Source organism: Miscanthus floridulus, chromosome 15 (genome assembly GCF_019320115.1).
Source record: "Miscanthus floridulus cultivar M001 chromosome 15, ASM1932011v1, whole genome shotgun sequence".
NCBI lineage: Eukaryota > Viridiplantae > Streptophyta > Magnoliopsida > Poales > Poaceae > Miscanthus > Miscanthus floridulus.
Window position 1 is genome coordinate 76,703,909 of NC_089594.1, and position 19,840 is coordinate 76,723,748.

At 49.0% G+C, this 19,840-nt stretch overlaps 1 pseudogene; it reads left to right on the forward strand.

Moving 5' to 3' along the window:
- Nucleotides 1-19,459, forward strand: part of LOC136507709 (uncharacterized) — a 31,276-nt pseudogene extending 11,817 nt beyond the window's left edge.
- Nucleotides 19,460-19,840: the final 381 nt, after the last annotated feature.

Genomic DNA, 19,840 nt, shown 5'->3' on the forward strand with positions numbered 1-19,840 from the left:
GCACGCACCCGCCGTCGAAACAAAAATCCCCTAGACGATTCTACCTAAATCGCCTGAGGGCTCGGGGCTCCTGTCGGGTTCATAAACCCGAGGTCCCTCATGGACCGGCTTCTAAGCAAAGGCTCAGCCCAGCAGACGACATTGCGAACAACGTACAACTCTAGGGCTGGCCCAAATACTTGAATGACAGGCCATAAGGGTGATCCAATCTCTGATCGGAAGGCCTCGCCAAGGAGGAACGACGCTTGCTTCCGAATCCGGCCCGCCTCTCTGACCGAAAGGCCTGGCCAAACACTGCTTCCAAACTTCAACCCGCGTCTCCGACCGGGGATGCACCGAACCCCCTGCTTACAGCTCTTCTCCAACTAACGCAGTCAGAGCCGACTGGAACCAACCAACCGGGGATGCCCGCTTGGTGAGGACCAGGAAACAGACGGAGCATGTAAGGCAGGGCACTCAAGTTAACCAGGATACCAAGGACTGTACCCTGCACACATGCAGGATAGTAACCGACAGGATATGTTAGAGGGGTGCCCTGCAACCTTCCTGGCATGTTAGAACCCAAGCAATGTTGTGGGCGTCGACATTTTCTCTATAGTGTTGTAGGCGCCATCAACTCCCATACCAGGCAAATGCGGTAAGGCTCCCCCCACATGCCTATGGACATCAACAGTGTTATGGGCACCGTCATTTACCATACATGGTGAATACGGTAAAACCTCTCACATGCGTCTGACAACAACAATGCTATGGGCGCCTACCATCATCTTGTACCAGACGATGTGGGCAACAAGACTTAGTAGCATGCGTACCCTCTCTCTCTCTCTCTCTTGTAAGGCCACCCCCTTCATCTATAAAAGGGGATGTGCTCTCTCCCAACAGATAGATCCATGAGTTCACTCACACACACAACAGAACTACTAGGTTCAAAACACTCGAGCACACGCTCGAACACTTAGTTCATAGCGGAGCTCCCGTAACTCTCAGCCCTTTAGTTTGGAGTCTGACCGGACCACTTGCACCCCCCGTCTTTCTCCCTTTCGTTTGTAACCCCGCAGCAAACTTCGAGCACCTGGGCTCAGGAATAAAGTCACCGACTGACTCAAACTGGATGTAGGGCACATTGCCTGAACCAGTATAAACCCTATGTCATTGAGTGCTAGGCCACATCCGATCACAACGTATGGCAAAACTACAAATATTTATGTGTTGGTCACTTTCTACACCGACAGATAGCAACATCGGACATGAGCAACATTTTGTCGAATGGAAAATTGGCTTCATCGTCAATGAACGCAAGTAAAACTAACAAAAGAGATAATGCTGCAAATGGTGCAAATCAGCGAGATAATGTTGCCTCATTTTACTATCACATGGTAAAAAATTTTTGCTCGAACAAAAGGGTATTCCATTCCTTTGATTACCCTACGTGACTTTGTTTTTACTCCCGACAGAGCGCACCCTGCCACGACCTACGGTTACGAGCAGTCGAGCCTCGCGGGCCACGCCCAAGTTTTTAAAGTTGCAGCCTATGGAACAAACAGGCAGGTGTGAAAAAGAAAGGATAAAAACAAAGCTATGCTAGGATAAAAAACAAGGAACGGATAGTGATTCTATCATAAAGCAGAACTGATGTATTCATTGGTACAAAAACCGTTCACACAGGGGCTCCCCCATGAACTTAATGGTCACATTTGCTAACTACTTCTACTCCAAATACTACTATGGCCACTCAGCGGCATCGTCTAATGCCAAAGGTGAGGCCACGACAAATGCCACTGGACATAACCGCCACTGCAAGGGCTCTGCTCGGTTCCGCTCCCTCGACTTCGACGAGCGCAACGGGTACCTCAAGGGCGTCGCACCTACAGATGCTCAGTAGAAGAGCATGGAGCTCTAGACCTTCTCATGCAGTCAAGGTAGCTCCTGGGCAGGGACGCCGCCCACCGAAGTATGGCCGCCATGGCTAGAGGATGTCTCATCAAACTTTATGAACTAACCAACCTGAGCAGCTACAAGGGCGAAACCCCCCACCAGCATAGTCCTGAGTGTCTTCCCCTCCAACAAGACTGGCCCGGAGAAGATTCGCCGAAAGGAGTCCACGTGCGGCTCCATCTCGATGAAAGCCTCGCAGACGGTGATGAAGCCGATGATGTGCAGTACCCTCTAGTGTGCCACCTCCTTCGATGAAAGTAGCCCCTTCTTGGCGAAGGCGGCCAGCACCACCTCATCTACGCTGGATGACCACCAGCTCGACATTATGCTCTAAAATAATGAACGGGTCTATGAGTTCTCCTTTCCCTCTCCCTTTCCCCTATTTAAGGAGGAGATGCAGCAGTTGAAGAGGGGTAAATGATTGTGGTGAAAAACCCTCTCCCTTCCCCCATTCAATGCGGATGGGAAATGATGGGACGCACCCTGATCGATGGGACGCTCCCTGCCCGACGGAACGATGCCTGGTCAGACGGGACATGGCCTGAGTATGGCCCACCACTACCGCATGCCAGGCGTGAGAAACAAAGTGCCACCACGTGTAGGCGGGACTCAGAAAGGCCCAACTACGGGATCTCCGCCTAGGAGAGAGCATCGGGCTTCCTGAGTCAATCGGATGGCTTAGGCAAACGCCGAGAGATAGGTAAGGAGTAGAGGGACGCCCATATGGGCCATGCCGACTCTATCACGAACGACAAGTGTGGATCCCAGTCGGATATTTCTGATTGGAATTCTTCAAACCCCGTCACTCGAGTCATCAAGGTAACATTACCAACCCCCACTATTTCTTTTTATATAAACATTCATCTGTTGTCATTCACTCATCTATACACGCATTCATTCATTCCATACATCCAAGGCATCGCATATATAGTTAAATGCATCACAACGCTCTGTGTTGCGTCATGAAGTGGCAGTTGCCTCATTCAACATGGACAACAACCGACCGGTGTTCGAAGGCTGGCCCATGAAGGGCTCGAGGCCGCCTTGCGTCAAACAGAGCTAGGGGAGAAAATGCAGATGAGCCCTGAGCGGCCCTCGCCTAGTCTGCTCCAAAGCAGACAGGGTCATCTCGACCTTCTCGTTCAATCCTAACCTCGCCAAACCCATAGAATCTCCATCGAGGGGAGGCCAGCGGGCCACCCAGGTCGGTCTCTAGAACGACCCAGGCATCTACTAGGTTGTAGGTTAAGGAGCAGTGGAATGCCACATGAGGGCTATGCCGACCCCATCATGAACAACGGGCCCAGATTTTACTTGAACATGCCCATTAGCGAGCTCACCGAGCGCGTCACTCGAGCCATCGAGGCAAGCGACGTTAGCTTAGCCCCTCCATTTGCGAGAAACCACAGATGGGGTAACGCACAAGACTCAACTAACCCCTACCAAGCCCAATGGGGCTCAGGGGCTCAAGACACCTAAACTGCCTCAGCTGCGCCCGACGTCAGGATCTACGAGCTCCATCTCACCCAATCCCTAAACTACCTCGGCTGCGCCCGATGCTAGGATCCTTGACTCTATCTCGCCTGATCCTTAAACTGCCTCGACTACGCCCGATGCTAGGATCACGAGCTCTGTCTCGCCCAATCACTAAACTGCCTCGGCTGTGTCCGACGCCAGGATCTATGAGCTTCGTCTCACCCGATCCCTAAACTACCTTGGCTACGCCCAACACCAGGATCCGCAAGCTCTGTCTCGCCCGATCCCTAAACTACCTCGGCTGCGCTTGGTGCCAGGATCCACGAGCTCCATCTCGCCTGATCCCTAAATTGCCTCGACTGCGCTTGACGCCAGGCTCCGTGAGCTTCGGCTCGCTCGATCCCTAAACTGCCTCAGCTATACTCGGCGCCAGGATCCATGAGCTCTGTCTCACCCGATCCCTAAACTGCCTCAGCTGCGCCCGATGCTAGGATCCGTCACTCCATCTCACCTGATCCCTAAACTACCTCAGCTACGCCTGATGCTAGGATCCACGAGCTCCATCTCGCCCGATCCCTAAACTGCCTCGGCTGCACCCGACGCTAGGATCCGCGAGCTCCATCTCGCCTGATCCCTAAACTGCCTCTGCTACGCCTGATGCTAGGATCCATGAGCTCTGTCTCGCTCGATCCCTAAACTATCACGGCTGTGCCCGACATCAGGATCCATGACTCCATCTCACCCGATCCCTAAACTGCCTCGGCTGCGCCCGAGGCCAAGATCCGTGAGCTCCGTCTCGCTCGATCCCTAAACTACCTCGGCTACACCCGGCGCTAGGATTCGCGAGCTCCATCTCACCCGATCCCTAAACTGCCTTGGCTACGCCTGACGCTAGGATCCGTGAGCTCCATCTCGCCCGATCCCTAAACTGCCTCGGCTATGCCCGACGCTAGGATCCACGACTCTGTCTCGCCCGATCCCTAAACTGCCTCGGCTACGCCCGACGCTAGGATCCGTGAACTCCATCTCACTCGATCCCTAAACTACCTCGACTGCACCCGACGCTAGGATCCACGAGCTCCATCTCGCCCGATCCCTAAATTGCCTCGGCTACGCTCGACGCCAGGATCCATGAGCTTTGTCTTGCCCGATCCCTAAACTGCCATGGCTGTGCCCGACGCCAGGATCCATGACTCCATCTCGCCCAATCCCTAAACTGCCTCGGCTGTGCCCGACGCCAGGATCCACGAGCTTCGTCTCGCCTGATCCCTAAACTGCCTCGCAGCGCCCGACGCTAGGATCCGCAAGCTCTGTCTCACCCGATCCCTAAACTGCGTTGGTTGTGCCTGACGCCCGGATCGGTCCCTAAAAAATGCCTCGCGCATGCCTGCTGACAAAACCCCCTTGGCAATTCTGTCCGAATCACCTGGGGGCTCGGGGGCTACACCCGCAGGTGTGCTCGCGTGCACCCGCTGACAAAACAAAACTTCCCCCGCTGGCAACACAAAGAACCCCCCAGACGATTCAAACCAAATCGCCCGGGGGCTCGGGGGCTACACCCGCGGTTGTGCTCGCACGCACCCGCCGTCGAAACAAAAATCCCCTAGACGATTCTACCTGAATCGCCTGAGGGCTCGGGGCTCCTGTCGGGTTCATAAACCCGAGGTCTCTCATGGACCGGCTTCCAAGCAAAGGCTCGGCCCAGCAGACAACATTGCGAACAACACACAACCCTAGGGCCGGCCCAAATACTTGAACGACAGGCCATAAGGGTGATCCAATCTCCGACCGGAAGGCCTCGCCAAGGAGGAACGGCGCTCGCTTCCTAATCCGGCCTGCCTCTCTGACCGAAAGGCCTGGCCAAACACCGCTTCCAAACTTCAACCCGCGTCTCCGACCGGGGATGCACCGAACCCCCTGCTTACAGCTCTTCTCCGACTAACACAGTCAGAGCCGACTGGAACCAACCGACCGGGGACGCCCGCTTGGTGAGGACCAGGAAATAGACAGAGCATGTAAGGCAGGGCACTCAAGTCAACCATGATACCAAGGACCGTACCCTGCACATAGGCAGGATAGTAACCGACAGGACATGTCAAAGGGGTGCCCTGCAACCTTCCAGGCATGTTAGAACCCAAGCAATGTTGTGGGCGCCGATATTTGCCCTACAATGTTGTAGGCGCCATCAACTCCCATACCAGGCAAATGCGGTAAGGCTCCCCCCACATGCCTCTGGACATCAACAGTGTTGTGGGCACCGTCATTTACCATACATGGTGAATACGGTAAAACCTCCCACATGCGTCTGACAACAACAATGCTATGGGCGCCTACCATCATCTTGTACCAGACGACATGGGCAACAAGACTTAGTAGCATGCGTACTCTCTCTCTCTCGCTTGTAAGGCCACCCCCTTCATCTATAAAAGGGGATGTGCTCTCTCCAAACGGATAGATCCATGAGTTCTCTCACACACACAACAGAACTACTAGGTTCAAAACACTCGAGCACACGCTCGAACACTTAGTTCATAGCGGAGCTCCCGTAACTCTCAGCCCTTTAGTCTAGAGTCTGACTGGGCCACTTGCACCCCCCATCTTTCTCCCTTTCGTTTGTAACCCCGTAGCAAACTTTGAGCACCTGGGCTCAGGAATAAAGTCACCGACTGACTCAAACTGGACATAGGGCACGTTGCCTGAACCAGTAGAAACCCTATGTCATTGAGTGCTAGGCCACATCCGATCACAACGTACGGCAAAACTACAAATATTTATGTGTTGGTCACTTTCTGCACCAACAGATAGCAACATCGGACATGAGCAACATTTTGTCGAATGGAAAATTAGCTTCATCGTCAATGAACGCAAGTAAAACTAACAAAAGAGATAATGCTGCAAATGATGCAAATCAGCGAGATAATGTTGCCTCATTTTACTATCACATGGTAAAAAATTTTTGCTCGAACAAAAGGGCATTCCATTCCTTTGATTACCCTACGTGACTTTGTTTTTACTCCCGACCGAGCACACCCCGCCACGACCTACGGTTACGAGCAGTCGAGCCTCGCGGGCCATGCCTAAGTTTTTTAAGTTGCAGCCTATGGAACAAACGAGCAGGTGTGAAAAAGAAAGGATAAAAACAAAGCTATGCTTGGATAAAAAAACAAGGAACGGATAGTGATTCTATCATAAAGCATAACTGATGTATTCATTGGTATAAAAACTGTTCACACGAGGGCTCCCCCATGAACTTAATGGTCACATTTGCTAACTACTTCTACTCCAAATACTACTATGACCACTCAGCGGCATCGTCTGATGCCAAAGGTGAGGCCACGACAAATGCCACTGGACATAACCACCACTGCAAGGGCTCTGCTCCCTCGACTTCGGCGAGCGCAACGGGTACCTCAAGGGCGTCGCACCCATAGATGCTCAATAGAAGAGCATGGAGCTCTAGACCTTCTCATGCAGTCGAGGCAGCTCCTGGGCAGGGACGCCGCCCACCAAAGTATGGCCGCCATGGCTAGAGGATGTCTCATCAAACTTTATGAACTAACCAACCTGAGCAGCTACTAGGGCAAAACCCCCCACCAGCACAGTCCTGAGTGTCTTCCCCTTCGACAAGACTGGCCCAAAGAAGATTCACCGAAAGGAGTCCACGTGCGGCTCCATCCTGATGAAAGCCTCACAGACGGTGATGAAGCCAGCGATGTGCAGTACCCTCTAGTGTGCCACCTCCTTCGACGGAAGTAGCCCCTTCTTGGCGAAGGCGGCCAGCACCACCTCATCTACGCTGGATGACCACCAGCTCGACATTATGCTCTAAAATAATGAACGGGTCTATGAGTTCTCCTTTCCCTCTCCCTTTCCCCTATTTAAGGAGGAGATGCAGCAGTTGAAGAGGGGCAAAGGATTGTGGTGAAAAACCCTCTCCCTTCCCCCATTCAATGCGGATGGGAAACGATGGGACGCGCCCTGATCGATGGGACGCTCCCTGCCCGATGGAATGATGCATGGTTAGACGGGACATGGCCTAAGTATGGCCCACCACTACCGCATGCCAGGCGCAAGAAACAAAGCGCCACCACGTGCAGGCGGGACTCAGAAAGGCCCAACTATGAGATCTCCGCCTAGGAGAGACCATCGGGCTTCCTGAGTCAATCGGATGGCTTAGGCAAACGCCGAGAGATAGGTAAGGAGCAGAGGGACGCCCATGTGGGCCATGCCGACTCTGTCACGAACGACGAGCGTGGATGCCGATCAGATATTTCTGATTGGAACTCTTCAAACCCCATCTCTCGAGTCATCAAGGTAACATTACCAGCCCCCACTATTTCTTTTTATATAAACATTCATCTATTGTCATTCACTCATCTATACACGCATTCATTCATTCCATACATCCGAGGCATCGCATATACAGTTAAATGCATCACAACGCTCTGTGTTGCGTCATGAAGTGGCAGTTGCCTCATTCAACATGGACAACGACCGACCAGGGTTCGAAGGCTGGCCCATGAAGGGCTCGAGGCCGCCTTGCGTCAAGCAAAGCTAGGGTAGAAAACGCAGATGAACCCTAAGTGGCCCTCGCCTAGTCTGCCCCAAAGCAGATAGGGTCATCTCGACCTTCTCGTTCGATCCTAACCTCGCCAAACCCATAGAATCTCCATCGAGGGGAGGCCAGCGGGCCACTTAGGTCGGTCTCTGGAATGACCTAGGCATCTACTAGGTTGTAGGTTAAGGAGTAGTGGAATGCCACATGAGGGCTATGCCGACCCCATCATGAATGATGGGCCTAGATTTCACTCGAACATGCCCCATTAGCGAGATCACCGAGCGCGTCACTCGAGCCATCGAGGCAAGCGATGTTAGCTTAGCCCCTCCGGTTGCGAGAAACTACAGATGGGGTAACGCACAAAACTCAATTGACCCCTACCAAGCCCAATGGGGCTTAGGGGCTTAAGACACCTAAACTGCCTCAGCTGCGCCCGACGTCAGGATCTACGAGCTCCATCTCGCCCGATCCCTAAACTACCTCGGCTGCGCCCAACGCTAGGATCCTTGACTCTGTCTCGCCTGATCCTTAAACTGCTTCGACTACGCCCGATGCCAGGATCGCGAGCTCCGTCTTACCCGATCACTAAACTGCCTTGGCTACGTCCGACGCTAGGATCTATGAGCTTCGTCTCGCCCGATCCCTAAACTACCTTGGCTACGCCCGACACCAGGATCCACGAGCTTCGTCTCGCCTGATCCCTAAACTACCTTGGCTGCGCTTGGTGCCAGGATCCACGAGCTCCATCTCGCTCGATCCCTAAATTGCCTCGACTGCGCTCGACACCAGGATTCGTGAGCTCCAGCTCGCTCGATCCCTAAACTGCCTCAGCTATACCCGGTGCTAGGATCCATGAGCTTCGTCTCACCCAATCCCTAAACTGCCTCGGCTGCGCCCGACGCCAGGATCCGTGACTCCATCTCACCTGATCCCTAAACTACCTCGGCTATGCCCGATGCTAGGATCCACGAGCTCCATCTCGCCCGATCCCTAAACTGCCTCGGCTGCGCCCGACGCCAGGATCCACGAGCTCCATCTTGCCCGATCCCTAAACTGCCTCTGTTGCGCCTGATGCCAGATCCACGAGCTTCATCTCGCCCGATCCCTAAACTATCATGGCTGTGCCCGACGCCAGGATCCATGACTCCATCTCACCCGATCCCTAAACTGCCTCGACTGCGCTCGAGGCCAGGATCCGCGAGCTCCGTCTCGCCCGATCCCTAAACTACCTTGGCTACGCCCGATGCTAGGATTCGCGAGCTCCATCTCACCTGATCCCTAAACTGCCTCGGCTACGCCCGACGCTAGGATCCGTGAGCTCCGTCTCGCCCGATCCCTAAACTGCCTCGGCTACGCCCGACGCTAGGATCCACGACTCCGTCTTGCCCGATCCCTAAACTGCCTCGGCTACGCCCGACGCTAGGATCCATGAACTCCATCTCGCCTGATCCCTAAACTACCTTGACTGCACCCGATGCCAGGATCCACGAGCTCCATCTCACCCGATCCCTAAACTGCCTCGGCTGCGCCCGACACTAGGATCCACGAGCTTCATCTTGCCTGATCCCTAAACTGCCACGGCTGCGCCCGATGCCAGGATCCGTGACTCCGTCTCGCCCAATCCCTAAACTGCCTCGGTTGTGCCCGATGCCAGGATCCGCGAGCTTCGTCTCGCCTGATCCCTAAACTGCCTCGGCTGCGCCCGATGCTAGGATCCACAAGCTCCGTCTCACCCGATCCCTAAATTGCGTTGGTTGTGCCTGATGCCTGGATCGGTCCCTAAAAAATGCCTCATGCATGCCCGCTGACAAAACCCCCTAGGCGATTCTGTCCGAATCACCCGGGGGCTCGAGGGCTACACCCGCAGGTGTGCTCACGTGCACCCGCTGATGAAACAAAACTTCCCCCACTGGCAACACAAAGAACCCCCCAGACGATTCAAACCGAATCGCCCGGGGGCTCGGGGGCTACACCCGCGGTTGCGCTCGCACGCACCCACCGTCGAAACAAAAATCTCCTAGATGATTCTACCTGAATCGCCCGAGGGCTCGGGGCTCCTGTCGGGTTCATAAACCCGAGGTCCCTCATGGACCGGCTTCCAAGCAAAGGCTCGGCCCAGCAGACAACATTGCGAACAATGCACAACTCCAGGGCCGGCCCAAATACTTGAACGACAGGCTATAAGGGTGATCCAATCTTTGACCGGAAGGCCTCGCCAAGGAGGAATGGCGCTCGCTTCCGAATACGGCCCGCCTCTCTGACCGAAAGGCCTAGCCAAACATCGCTTCCAAACTTCGACCCGCATCTCCGACCGGGGATGCATCGAACCCCCTGCTTATAGCTCTTCTCTGACTAACGCAGTCAGAGCCGACTGGAACCAACCGACCGGGGATGCCTGCTTGGTGAGGACCAGGAAACAGATGGAGCATGTAAGGCAGGGCACTCAAGTCAACCATGATACCAAGGACTGTACCCTGCACACATGCAGGATAGTAACCGACAGGACATGTCAGAGGGGTGCCCTGCAACCTTCCAGGCATGTTGGAACCCAAGCAATGTTGCGGGCGCCGACATTTGCCCTACAGTGTTGTAGGCGCCATCAACTCCCATACCAGGCAAACGCGGTAAGGCTCCCCCCACATGCCTCTGGACATCAACAGTGTTGTGGGCACTGTCATTTACCATACATGGTGAATACGGTAAAACCTCCCACATGCGTCTGACAACAACAATGCTATGGGCGCCTACCATCATCTTGTACCAGACGACGTGGGCAACAAGACTTAGTAGCATGCGTACTCTCTCTCTCTCTCGCTTGTAAGGCCACCCCCTTCATCTATAAAAGGGGATGTGCTCTCTCCCAACAGATAGATCCATGAGTTCACTCACACACACAATAGAACTACTAGGTTCAAAACACTCGAGCACACGCTCGAACACTTAGTTCATAGCAGAGCTCCCGTAACTCTTAGCCCTTTAGTCCGGAGTCTGACCGGGCCACTTGCACCCCCCATCTTTCTCCCTTTCGTTTGTAACCCCGCAGCAAACTTCGAGCACCTAGGCTCAGGAATAAAGTCACCGACCGACTCAAACTGGACGTAGGGCACGTTGCCTGAACCAGTATAAACCCTATGTCATTGAGTGCTAGGCCACATCCGATCACAATGTACGGCAAAACTACAAATATTTATGTGTTGGTCACTTTCTGCACCAACAGATAGCAACATCGGACATGAGCAACATTTTGTCGAATGGAAAATTGGCTTCATCGTCAATGAACGCAAGTAAAACTAACAAAAGAGATAATGCTGCAAATGATGCAAATCAGCGAGATAATGTTGCCTCATTGTTAGTTGGACAATCCCCTATAAAGGATAGTAACACTAGACACATGAACTCTTCTACAATGAATGTAAGTTTGGATCTTTTACTAAGGAATGCTCGCAAAAACAATAGAAGAGATGATGGTGTTGCATACCTTGCTTCAAAACTAGATAGACGGAATCCTTTGAAGGATAAGAACATCAACCACAATAACTCCTCTGCGATGCATGCGAGTTCGGCAACATTGTCAAGGACTGACAACAAAGGAGTGTTCCAGTTGAAGCAAATCGACAAGTCAGGCATGCCTTGCAACCAATCAAGCAAGATTCCCCTAGAAAGAATAACAACACCAAACGAGTGGAAGCCATCATGCCAAATGGAAATGTTACTAGAAGAGATGATTCCATTGTAGCATTGAGAAGCTTAGACGACCATGACCCCTTGAAAGCGAAGACAACAATGAATAGATCAAAGCATATTAATAATTCTCAATCACCTCAATTTAAGGCAATGGCAGGACTGGTTCACAGACCAAAGAATTTTGATGGACTGGATTGATACGATGATGCCTTACCTTCTAGGTTAAAGAGGCAAGTAAGTCTTGATAATGGAGGAGGTTTTATCGTCGATAACCATAGTGATAGGGAATTGACGATTAAAGAAACGGAGGAAGCATCTCCTAAGCGGATGAAGAAACAAAGAAGCAAAAGGTGATGATACTAGTGATAGAAATCCTATGGATGAAATCAATGGAGATGAGGTGCAAGAAGTCCACTGGAAGTCGCCTGCTAAGAGCATGCAGCAAGCTGCAGCAACTAGAGGTGTTCCAGGGTCTCCCCCGACATGGACTTTGGACCTGAAGCTCCTGAAGAAAGACAACTGGGAGATGCATTGCGTCACACTCTGCACCGTGCTGAAGCTACTGCAATTGCTACCAATCCTGCTTCCGTAACAATTGAAGCTACTGCAGTTGCTACCGATCCTGCTGCCGTAACAACTGAAGCTGCCACCATACCTACTGAAGCTAATGAAAATGATACCAATGCTGCTACCATACCCGGAAATCATGTGCAGAGCGACTCAATTGTCGGGGTTCCCTCGGGCTGGTTTTTCTGTTTCGTTGCCGGACAGACTCCAAAACTCGAGCAGCTCATTCAAGAGATGAAGCGTGAAGGTTCGTTGGTACTTGCTATCCGGGGGGAGACGATTGGTGGTGGTCTATGGCCAGGCAACATCGCCTCCACTAATATAAGCAGGGCATGAGTTGCTCGCCCCGAAAACAGCTGACCAGCCAAAAGGTTTCATGTCTGCCTGAGCAGAGGGCTGCCTAGTTTCTGATGACAAGGTGATGAGGGCTCAAGCTGTTTTCCGGTGAAGCACTAGCAGATGTGGTGCTGACTTTTGCTGTGGAGTTAGGGAAATTAGTGTACTTGGCCCTTTATCAGCTTTTGTATATATACTCTTGTGGATGCCTGCCCTTTATCAGCTTTTGTATGCTCATGTGGATGCCTAAGGTGACGCCTGTCTGTAGGGCTTCTGTATTCCAGCTAGTAGCCTAGTTTAATGCATGTTTGGTCTGTAAATTAATGGCTAGTTTAATGCATGTTTCGTCCTGTGAATTAATGCAGGGGCTGATCCAGCGGTGGGGCGGGGGGGGGCTCAAGCCCCCCCTACCCAAACCAAATCAGTGCAAATTATTGTAGAGCCCCTATGAATTTTTAGGCAAAGTTCTATAGTGTAGGGGGGCTGAGACTTAAGATCGAGCAGCAGTGTTGTTCAGTCCCCCCTAAAATATTTCCAGGATCCACCGCTGAATTAATGGATGTTTCATCTTCTAAATAATTTTATTTAGTATGACGGACGGGTGCTCCAGCATTCTGGTGGAGTGGTGGATGCTGTTTGTTTCATTCCTCGCTTTGCAGTTGTGCTTGAACTTGTCTGATTATTTCCTCGATCAGTTATGTTGCGCTACACGCTCATGCAGAGTATACGCGCCTTGTACGGTGGTGATTTCGACAATTTTGCATGCGATGCATCATCTATTCAAAAGTTAAGTATTTTGAGAATCTTATAAAAATTATAAAGCCATTTAAAAAGCAAGAATAATGAGCAAGATTCTCAAAAATTTTCAGAAACGTTCTAAGATATATCAAAACCATCTCATACCATCCCTAAAAAAAAAAACTCATATCAGGCCCGTTTAGCAGAGCTAGCCATAAGAAATCCATAAATTAATTTTAGAGGTACCTGTTTATAGCTCTAGAAAATGCTGAATCTAAAGTTACAGCTACATCAAATGCGTTCAGCTGATTTATTTTGTTTATACTTTGAACTAGACTAGCAAATGCAGCAGCAATGGTATGGATATTGTCCGTCCGACGATAGGTTTAATCCGGATAATAATTAAATAAAGTAGATAATGGTTGCAAATAAAATACGGGATGACGTGTCTGGACGTCCGGAGTGTGGCGTCCGTCTGGACGCAGCTCCCACACCCATGCCTGACGTACGCTCCCTAGGTCCCATGTCAAACTCCACTCCAGAGGCAGCGTCCGTCTAGACGGAGTTCCGCGCCTGCACCCGTCACCCGTCCGCATCGCATCGCACACCCCCGCATCCGCATGTGAACCACGGCGGCGCCCCCACAGCAGCACTAGGCTTGCCACGCCCATTCCGCGCCCGCACGTGAGCACCAAGCGGCTGCGGCAGGCCACTATCCGCCAGGCGCCAGCCACCAACGCGCATTGCAACATGTGCAACACCTGATTTACTTTTGAAACATAAAGATGAAACATTTACAACATACAACTAAAACAGATGAAACATGCTCTTGAAACATGCGTGTATAGCCATAGCAATACATGCAACATCCGGATCCACTTTTGTAATATGTCTGAAACATCTAAAACACATGAAAACAAACACTTAAAATATGTGTGTGCAGCCATAGTAATATATGAAACATTCAGATGAAAAATACTTGAAACACGCGTCTGAAACATGCGTCTAAAAATACTTGAAACACTTTGAACACAGGCTTGAAACATGCGTATATTGTCATTGCCACATATGAAACATTCCAGATCTACTTTTGCAACATCCAGATGAAACACTTGAAACATAAGTGTGAAATGCCTGAAAAACTTGAAATACGGCGTCGCCGACGACCATGGCCTACCTGGTGGGGGACTATGGTAGCCAGCAAACTCGTGTTTAAGGGGACGTCGAAAGCAATGACCGGCGACCTCCTAGTGGCGTCGGGGTGGTGGTGGCGCTTTGCACGCCATGGCCACGTCCAGCGAGGTGGATGGGTCACGGCGGTGGATGCCCCGAGCGGCGCGGCGCGAGATTGGGGCGGGTGCGGCATGAGATGGGGGCCACCGGCGAGGCAGAGGAGGCGGGCGGACGGCGCATCGCGACTATTGCAGGCGAACAACGCATTGAAAGTGGTAGCGGTCGCGAGTGGGGAAAATGTTCGGGAGTGGAAGAACGGACGTTGCCTGTTGGGCCCAATCGATGAGTAGGCCCAAGAACGGGGGCGTCCATACCACCACACCCCGGAGGTACGTCCTCATCAAAGCATTATCGAATAAAATATGCTTAATAAATACACTGGGGACATTGGACATCCACGAGTGACGACTGACGAGTATCATCATCATTATATCGAATTATACTGCCGGACATGAGTTGTACATAGGACATCAATACATGACGCTTTGTAGAATTGTAGTCCTACTATATTTCGTATATAGTTTGGTCTACTATACGTAGAAGAAGATCTTTTTTTTTGAGCAAACGCAGAAGATCCTAACCTCATATGAGAGAAATGTTATATGGGCTGAATCTAAGAAGTATGTATGCAAACGAGGAAAAGGCGAGTATTTGGGCTGGGCTGGATGGGTAATGGAGGATTTAGTGGCCCAAGAGGAGATGGATACTACATCAGTTGACCGGGCCGGCGGGGCTGATCATGACTCTCCTCGGCTTTGGGCCCAGCATGGCAATCAGTGCGTGAGCGTCACGTAAAAGAGAAAAAAAGGAAAGGGGTGACAGAAAAGAAAAAGAAAAGGAATATACAACGTCGGCGGATGGAATATCGGCTCAGAATCCACACAGCAAAAAAATCCTCGATCGTCGTCGGTCCGTTTCCAAATTCCAATACCGCCTCGCTCGACTCTCCGTATGCCGCACGACTCGGCGGTTCCAGGTACCCAAACCGCCTCCAAGCGCCTATATATTATAATATAATGAAGTCCAGGGCCTGGGCGCTTGTCTTCTGCTCTGATCCTCTCCCTGCTCTCTCGACGCCTTGATTTAGATTTCGCCGCCGCAGTAGCTTTGTTGAGAGGAGAGTCAGCAGCCGGGGTGGTATTCGTTTTCGGGCGTCCGTGCCGCTCTTCATTCTATCTACGGGAAGAGAAAGCAACGCACGGCTTCAGGTATGCGTGCACACCGGTCAGTCTAATGTTAATTTCTGTTCGTTGGTTTAAGTTGTTTTTTTCTACGTTTTTTTTCTGCATGTACTGTTTGCATATATATATATATATATATATATATATATATATATATATATATATATATATATAAGATGGAATTTATTTCTCGCAAATATGATGAATTATTTTATATGAATAATAGGTTGTATACTTTGGTATTTAAAAGTATTCATGTTTGAATCCATATTTAGGTGGTGTTTAAATCCAGTGAGTAAAGTTAAGGGATGTCACATCAGGTGTCACATCGAGGTGTTACGTGGGAGTGTTCGGATAGTAATAATAAAACAAATTATAGAAGTCCTTAGTAATCCGCGAGACGAATTTGTTAAGCCTAATTAATCCATCATTACACATGTTATTGTAGCACCATGTTGTCAAATCATGGACTAATTAGGCCTAAAAATTTCATCTCGCAAATTAGTCACAATCTGTGTAATTAATTATTTTTAGTCTATATTTAATACGCCATGCATGCGTGCAAACATCCGATGTGATAGGGAGTAAATTTTAGGAGGAGGAACTAAACAAGGTCTTATATTAAGTTGGTTGTAGATGTATATAATACTCCCTCAAGTCGTTTTAGATAGCGACACGGTCTTCAAAGTGTAACTTTGACTTCTTATTTTTATAAAAATATTTATATTGAAAAATGATATATATATTTTTATGAAAGTACTTTTCAAGATAAATCTATTTATGATTTATATTTCTAATGTTTGTCCCAAGCCTGTTCAAAACGATACGAGGGAGAGTGGATGGGCACAGTGTTAGAAACTTGTCAAACAAGTGGGATAGATTGTTTTTACACAGTACCTTTACTTAATTTCGTCAGACATGCCGAAAAAACATTGCTAAATTTCTTGAGACTCATCCAAACACGAACAGAGAGAAGAATATATACCATTGTAATGTTCTAGGATTACCCTTCTTACTAGATTACTAGATGAAATCAACAAAAAAAATTATCAATGTTTTTTTCATGAGTTCACCTGGTTCTTAGTAAAAAGATTTACTAATGTTTTCTTCATGAGTTCACTTGGTTCTTAGTCAAACAATATATGTTAAATTGGTCAGCCTTCCAATTTTGTTATAATAAATAAATATAGCACTATAATCATAGCTTGTTTTCTACGTTGGTAACAGGGATGCCAAGCCGAACAAAATCTGTCGGCTCAAATAGACGGGCGGCAACTGGATCAAGGAATAAGAATAAAATTTGGAAGATGTCTTGGAAGGAGTTTCAGAAAACACGAGCGAATATGCATCCTGTTGCGAATAAAGCCAATCATAAAGTGAACTTTGGTTCGCAACCGGACAAACAATTTCCTTCGAAGAATATCAACATTAGTCAGCCAAGTGCAAAGATAGTGAACAATTCATCAGTGGCAAAGGGTGCTAGCAAGTCAAATCATGTTTATACATCAAAGGGTATGGAGCAGCCTACTGCCTCAAGCTTCGAAAAAGCTCGATTTCGGTAGACAAACAAAAGGCTCTCTTGAGGTCAACAATCGATGGAAGGAAACACATGGCTTAAAAAGGAAACGAGAGGCGAATGATGCTTCACAGCCAACTCAGTTGAAGGCTAAGCCAGGGTTGGCTCCAAAGACAACCGATAGACTAGGTCATTATAGTGACTCGTCGTCTCGCTTAAAGAAGCGAGCAAGTTCTGATAAAGACATCACTAGTGCAAAATATAGCACTACAAAATTGGAGTTCCCAAAGGGTATACATATGGTTTCTAAGGACAGCTGCAAGACATTAGGACAAGCAAGATGAAATTGTCATTGGCAATGACAAAGAAAATGTGAAATTTGGTGAATATCATAAAGAGGGAGACACGACGAAGGCAAAACATACTCTGGATTCTACATTGTCAGATATCCATTGCAATTCAGGGAGCATCCCTTCGTATCCATTTGGTAGAGACCTTCTAGAATTTCAAAGGGACAACCATTCTATGAACTTGACTTTTGAAAATGTTGAGAAAAGAGGGCTTATAGAAAGAAACATGGGCCAATTTGCTAATTGCAATGGAAAAAACAGTAATTCCATGTCCAGGAAGAGGAAGGAACCATTATCTGCAGAAAATCCTGAGGCACTCGATGATGATAGTAATGATGGAGTACAAGTGGATAATATGAGTTGTAAGCAGATGAAGAAACTCAAACAATCCAGAGTAACTTGGAAAGATGAAGCAGAAGATGGCGGTGGTGATTTTAACCATGTGGGTGTGGAGGATGACACCGCTAGTATTTTAAAGAATGGTCACGCTAAAGTCTCAGTGTCATCATGTGTTGAACAACAATGCTATAGTTGTTCGAAGCCCATTGACAAACCTAATTGGAGGTATAATATTTTGAAATCTTTATAGTATTCTTGTATTGTGCTTTATGTTCTAATGTCTTCATTATTTATGTCAACAATGGCATCTTTAAGACAGACGATAAGGAATGTGTATCATTGGATGGACATTTGTCGACCAAATCATGTGAGAAAGCATGGAGTTTGTCCAAACAATTGCTAAAAGTGGTTGAAGTGCAAAAGCTTTCGAGGTTGGAGGTGTGGCCTAAGGCATGGGAGGTATCAAAACCGATTGCCGACGACATTGGCATCTATTTCTTTCCTCATGAAATGAGGTGTGTTTCTTAACCTTTTCGTAACTTTTCACCACTATAGATCATCCAGGAGAATTAAAATGCCTAATTCCCTCTTTTGCATCCCTAGGCAAGACGAAGGCTTGGAGCAACTAGTTAGAGAAGTCATGCAAAATGATTTAGCTTTGCGGGCTATTATTGGTGAAGCCGAGATGTTGATATTCCCTTCTATTCTACTGTCCAATCATCACCAGAGTATGTTATCTTTTTTAATGTTCTCTTCCCTTACTGATTGCTTTTATGGTCAGTCGAAGTTAAGCCCATAGTCACAAAAATCCTGGGTCGATAGGGTTTAGGAACATGATATGCTTGCTTGAGAGGGTTTTTTTTACAAGGCATAGTCCAAAACGACCCCTTGTACTCATGTCGAGGATGATGTTCCTAGGTAGAGGGCCATTGCCTTTGACCCTGTTTTATGTGATGTGACTTTGGTTCATTGACACACCGGTCTCTCTTATTTTGCAGCATTTCAGAGAAAACACTATCTATGGGGAGTATTCAAGCGTAGGGAAGACAAAGGTGTTGTGGTTGAAGAATCACTTAGTGTTGTGGGGTGTTGTGAGATGGAAAAGCAGCAAAATGCTGTCTTAGACCAGCCTAATCATATTCATATGCTACCAGGTGAAGAACCAAATCAAGAAATGGTTCGGATGGCGAGCGCCATACCTTTGGAAAGACATATGTTGCCTCCTAATAAAAGTACTCAAGAAGTGGAAGCTAGCCGTCACAAAGGGCCAACCAACAAGGGCTTTGATCTAAAAGCTCCTGGTGAAGAAGAGGGACAGGCAGAAGCTACTCCTGTTGTTGCATTTCCTGCAAGCCATGGACAGATTAACCCTAGTATGGGACATACCCCAGGCAGGCTGATGGGTTTTGTTGTCCGAAAAACTCCAAAACTTGATCGAATTATCCGAGAGATAGAACATGAAGGTGCATTGGTATTTGCTATGCAAGGGGAGATGGTTGGTGCTGGATCTTGGGCAGTCAGCAAGGCTACTGCCACTCAAAAGTAGAGGCCAAGGCATGAGGTGCTCACAACGTTCCTTGTCAGCATCAACAAAAAGGTGCGAAGCATGTCGTGGTACGAGATTATACCGGATTTGGTCTATTCATCGGTGGGTCAGCTACATGGAAGTTGAGAAGAAAATCGACTTGGATTACAGTAGCTTTTGCACGCTTTGTACTTCTGCATATGTATCTTCTAATAATGAAAATTGATCGATGTTGCTTCAGATTCCCTACTAGTAATATATGCATGTACCGTAGTGCAGTTTCGGTCTGGTTTCAACCAAGACATCTGTTGTGTGTGCGTGCCCATTCACACGTTTATATCTTCTCGCCTCTTTAATCTTTTATTTATATAATATACTCTTCTGTCGGCCTTATTTCTTATA